This window comes from Physeter macrocephalus, chromosome 16 (assembly GCF_002837175.3).
Source record: "Physeter macrocephalus isolate SW-GA chromosome 16, ASM283717v5, whole genome shotgun sequence".
NCBI classification, from domain to species: domain Eukaryota; kingdom Metazoa; phylum Chordata; class Mammalia; order Artiodactyla; family Physeteridae; genus Physeter; species Physeter macrocephalus.
This window is the reverse complement of record NC_041229.1, coordinates 39,058,100-39,063,944: the sequence shown is the minus strand read 5'-3', so window position 1 is coordinate 39,063,944 and position 5,845 is coordinate 39,058,100. Positions and strand designations below refer to the sequence as shown.

At 33.7% G+C, this 5,845-nt stretch overlaps 1 long non-coding RNA gene across 5 annotated transcripts in view; it reads left to right on the top strand.

Moving 5' to 3' along the window:
• The window catches only part of LOC114488062 (uncharacterized), a 38,460-nt gene that overhangs the window by 5,917 nt on the left and 26,698 nt on the right, over positions 1–5,845 (top strand). For 4 of the 5 annotated variants that reach the window (XR_008615397.1, XR_008615400.1, XR_003683756.2 and 1 more), the window contains exons 2-4: positions 813–922; positions 1,329–1,797; positions 3,388–3,429. This is a non-coding gene — a long non-coding RNA (uncharacterized lncRNA). Of the gene's footprint in view, positions 1–812; positions 923–1,328; positions 1,798–3,387; positions 3,430–3,804; positions 4,105–5,845 lie in introns of those variants that run through there. The other variant, XR_008615399.1, reaches the window with a different exon arrangement.

Sequence of the window (5,845 nt, the reverse complement as noted above, 5' to 3'; positions counted from 1 at the left end):
TATATAGTAGTGGGTATCTGTTAATCCCAAACTCCTAATTTATCCCTCCCCCACCCCCTTTCTCCTTTGGTAAACATAAGTTTGTTTTCTATGTCTGTGCATCTATTTCTGTTTTGTAAATAAGTTTATTTGTGTCACATTTTAGAGTCCACATATAAGTGATATCATATGATATTTGTCTTTCTCTGTCTGACTTACTTCACTAAGTATGGTAATCTCTGGGTCCATCCATGTTGCTGCAAATGGCATTATTTCATTCTTTACTATGACTGTCTTCTCAGTTTCTTCATCTTTAAAATTTGGATAATAATGCCATCTCACAAAGTTCTTGTGAAGATTAACTGAGATGACACCTAACACCTGGGGCTGAATAAGTAACAGTCAAACTTAGTAGTAGTGATAGTATTGGAGTCATACTAGTTTACTGTTGTCACAAGTCCCAGAGTCACAGGCTCTCCGCAGGCCCAGAGATTCAGTCAGTCAGTCACACTACAGGTGACCAAGATAAGTATTCAATAAGTACTTAAGTCAGACTGAGTATCTATATTCTGAACGTTTATTCTACCGCCAATTTTCTTCTCTTATTGTCCCCCAAATATATTTCCAAAGGCTTTAAAAGCATGACTGTGCATTATTTCTCCTGTATCTCAAGCAATATGAATTAAAACCATATTTTCTTATTTCTTGTGAGTCCTCTTCTTACCTCCTACTGTGTAGCATGTAGTTGAGTAGTTCAGTGATCAACACATTTTAACTATTATTATTTTTTAAATTCTGTTTAAGAAGAAATTGAAGTTGGGTGACTTTTGCAGGAATCCTGTGCCCAGGGTGCTCCAGAAACGTCAAGTTTACCATTTTTCAGATGCCATCACTGTGGTAGGACAATCAGGGTGAAGGATAACATGATTCTTGAGAGCGAAGTGTGAGTGTTAAGTTCTCCTGCTTTATTTATACTTTGTGAATATGAGTTACTAAAACTTTAATCTGTGAATTGACATTAGGCAGACTTGTCTCATTAAATGTATGATTGGTCTAGTCATGTGGATTTTTTGAACAAAGAATAATGCAAACATTCAGACTGTTAAAGAAAAGCTGATTTGCATACTTCTAAAAAGATTTTATAATGAAATATTTATTGATTCACAAGTGTGTGCCCATTTCACCCAGCCTCCCCAGTGTCAACATTTTGTATGCCTATAGTACAATATCAAAACTAGGTAATTGACATTGGTACAATCCATAAACCTTATTCAGATTTTATCAGTTATATGTGTACTCATTTGTGTATATGTGTATAATTGTATGTAATTTTGTCATGTTTATTTCAGGTAACTATCACCACAATCAAGATACAAAACTGTATCATCACCACATGGCTCTCTTGCACTATCCCTTTGCATCCACCCCCTTCATCCCTAACCCTCTGAAACCATTAATCTGTAGTCCATCTGTATAATTTTATTTCAGGAGCATTATATAAATGGAATCATGAGTATTTACATGCATGAGATTGACTTTTTCCACTCGGCATAATTTTCTTAAGATCTATCCAAGTTGTTGTTGCATGTATCAATAGTTGGTTCTTTTTTTACTCTTGAGTAGTAATCCACAGCATGGTTGTAGCAAAGTTTGTTTAATCTTTTGCCCATTTACCCATTGGAGGATATCTGGGTAATTTCCAGTTTGGGACTACTACAAATAAAGCTGCCATAAGCATTTGTATGCAAGTTTCTGCATGAACATTAATTGTTATTTCTCTGGGATAAATGCCTGAGAGTACAATATCTGGGTCTCATGGTAAGTCCATTTCTAGTTTTAGGGTGAACGTAAAACTCTTTTCCAGAGTGGCCATAACTTTTTGCATTACCACCAGCAATGTGTAAGTAATGGAGTTTCTCTGCATCCTTGTCAGCATTTGGTGTTATCACTATTTTTTATTTTGGCCATTCTGATAGGTCGGTAGTGATAACATATTGTGATTTTAATTTGTATTTCCCTAATGTCTAATGATGTTGAACATTTTTTTTTCATGTGCTTCTTTGCCTTCTATATATCTTCTTCAGTGAAATGTCAAATTAATGACTTCTGCCCATTTTCTAACTGGATCCTTTGTTTTTTTTATTGTTGAGTTCTGTGAGTTCTTTATATATTCTAGATAAGCATCTTTTTTTCAGATGTGTAGTTTACAAACATTTTCTCCTGCATTGTAAATTTGTCTATCATCCTCTAAATAAGATCTTTCAAAGGGCAAAATTTTAAATTTTGATGAAGTCCAATTTGTCAATATTTCCTTTTATAGGTTGTTCTTTTAGAGCAAAGAATAAAACCTTTTTGCCTAGTTCTAGTTCTCAAAGATTTTCTCCCATTTTTTCCTAAAAACCTATAGTTTTACATTTAGATCTGAAATCCATTTAGAGATAGATTTGTGTAAGTCAAAGTTTAGGTCAAAGTTAATTTTTTTGCTTAAGTATGTTCAGTTGCTCTAGCACCATTTATTTTAAAGGCTATCTCTCCTTCATTCTGTTGGTTTTGAACCTTTGTCAAAAATCAAGTGAGTGGGGAATTCCCTGGTGGTCCAGTAGCTAAGACTCCGCACTCCCAAAGCAGGGGGCCTGGGTTCGATTCCTGTCAGGGAACTAGATCTCACATGCCACAACTAAGCGTTCTCACGCTGCAACTAAAGATCCCACAGGCCGCAACTAAAGACTCTGCAGGCCGCAACTAAAGATCCCATGTGCTGCAACTAATACCCGGCACACCCAAAATGAATAAAAATAAATATATATATATAAATTATATGGTGATCTATCATCAAAAATTATTTTAAAAAATCAAATGGATGTATTTGTATGATTCCATCTGTGGGTTTTCCATTGTATCCCATTGATCCATGTGCCTATCTGACAACACCACACCATCTAGGTGACTAAATCAAAAGCTATATACTAAACCACACACCAGGCAGAGCGATTTCTCCCATGTTAGTGGTCTCTTTCTAAATTTCTTTGGTTATCCTCAGGTCTTTCACATTCCATATAAGTTTTATAAAATACTTGCCTATGTCTACAAAAACCGTGCCGGGATTTTGATAGGAATCTTGTTAAACATGTAGTTTAATTTGGAGAGAAGACATTTTTACTAAGCTGAGTCTTCCAGTTCTTGAATGTGGAAAATTTCTGTGCTATTTAGGTCTCCTACGGTTTCTTTCATCAGTACTTTGTAATTGTCAGCATGCAGATTCTGTACATGTTTTGTTAGGTTTATAACTAAGTATTTCATTTTCTTTGGAACAATTGAAAATGGTATTGCATTGTTAAATTACATTTTTCATGTATACATTTAGTATATAGAAATGCAATGACTATTTTTCTTCTCTTTTCCCCCCAGCTTTATTGAGGTATGATTGACAAATAAGAATATATATTTAAGGTAAACTCTGTGCTATTTTGATATACACATACATTGTGAAATGATTATGATAATCAAGCTAATTAACATGTCAGTCAGCTCACATAGCTACCATTTGTGTGTGTGGGTGTGTGTGTGTATTGTGAGAACATTTGAGGAGATTATTCAAGATCTTACTCTCTTAGCAAATTTCAAGTGTACATTATTAAACTATTGTTGCCATGCTGTACATTATGTCTCCAGAATTTATTCATCTTATAATTGAATGTTTGTATCCTTTGATCTATATCTTCCCAAAATACAATTAAATGTTCTGTGTTGATATTGAATCCTATAATCGTGCTGAACTTGCTTACTAGTTCTGGGTTGTTTTGTTTTGTTTTTGTTTTTTTGTAGATTCCTTGGGATTTTCTACAGAGATCATCTGCAAATAGAGATTGTTTTAATTTCCCCTTTCCAATCTGTATGACTTTTATTTCTTTGTCTTGCTTTACTGCGCTGGCTAGAACTTTCAGTTCTATGTTGAGTAAGAGTAGTGAGACAGACATCCTTACCTTGTTCCCAATCTTAGAGGAAAAGCCTTCAGTCTTTCTGTCACCATTAAGAATAATGTTAAGGAGGGTGGTGGTGGTGGGATGAATTGGGAGGTTGGGATTGACATATATACACTAATATGTATAAAATAGATTAATAAGAACCTGCTGTATAAAATAAATAAATAAAAATTTTTAAAAAAATAATGTTAATTGTAGATTTTTTTTTTAGGTGCTCTTGATCAAGTTGGGAAAGTTTTCCTCTATTCCTAGTTTGTTGAAAGTTTTCATCATGAATGAGTGTTGAATTTTTTTAAATGTCTTTTCTGCATCAATTGATATAATCATATGTTTTTTATTCTTTAGCCTGTTGATAGAGGGGATTACATTTGAATGATTTTTAAATTTGAGCAAGATTTGCATATCTGAAATAAATCCCACCTGGTCATGTATATAGTTCTTTTCTATAAAGAGCTGCTGGATTCAACTTACTGATATTTTGTGGCAAAGTTTTGCATCTCAGTTCCTGAGAGTTATTGATTTGTAGTTTTCCTTTTTTGTACTGTCTTTGTCTAGATTTGGTAAAAAGGTAATACTGGCCTCATAAAATGAGTTGCAAAGTGATTCCTTCCCTCTATTTTTTGGACATGATTATGTAAAATTGATGTTAATTCTTTAAATGCTTGATAAAATTCTCCAGTGAAATAGTTTGGATCTAGAGATTTCTTTTTCAGGAGCTCTTTAAGTATAAATTCAATTTTTATAATAATTGTAGAACTATTCACATTACTTATTTCATCTTGACTGAGTTTTCATTGTTTATGGTTTTCAAGGTATTAGTCCATTCCTTTGATGTTGTTGAACTTAAAAGTGTAAAATTGTCCATATATTTCCTTATTATCCTTTTAAAGGCTACAGGATCTGTAGCAATATCTCCTATTTCATTCCTGATGTTGGTAATTTGTGTCTTGTTTTCTTTTTATCTTTATCAGTCTAGCTAGAGGTTTACTGATCTTAGTGATTTTTTTTTCTCATAACAACCAGCTATTTGTTTTACTGATTTTCTCTATTGTGATTCTGTTTTCAGTTTAATGTATTTCTGATGTTATCTTTATTATTTCCTTCCTATCTCATTTCTTATTTCTCTTATTTTTAAACTCTATATTTTGCATTTGGTTTTTTTTAATAACTTCTATTTCTTTGCTCAGATTTTATATTTTTTCATTTGTTTCAAGAGAATTTGTAATTATTTGTTGAAGCATTTTTATAACAGCTGCTTTAAAAATCCTTGTCAGATATTTCCAACAACTGATTCACCTCAATGTTGGCAATGGTTAATTGTCACTTCTCATTCAAGTTGTGTTTTTCCTGGTTCTTGGTATAATGAGTTATTTCCAATTATATTTTGGAAATTTTGGATAACATGTTAGGAGACTCTTGATCACACTTAAATATTTTATTTTGGTGGCAATCACCATACTTAGACTTTTTTTTTAACATCTTTATTGGAGTATAATTGCTTTACAATGGTGTGTTAGTTTCTGCTTTATAACAAAGTGAATCAGCTATACATATACATATATCACCATATCTCTCCCCTCTTGTGTCTCCCTCCCTCCCACCCTCCCTATCCCACCCCTCTAGGTGGTCACAAAGCACCGAGCTGATCTCCCTGTGCCATGCGGCTGCTTCCCACTAGCTATCGGTTTGGTAGTGTATATATGTCCATTTCACTCTCTCATTTTGTCCCAACTTACCCTTCCCCCTCCCCATGTCCTCAAGTCCATTCTCTAGTAGGTCTGCGTCTTTATTCCCATCCTGCCCCTAGGTTCTTCATGACCATTTTTTTTTAGATTCCATATATATGTGTTAGCATACGGTATTTGTTTTTCTCTTTCTGACTG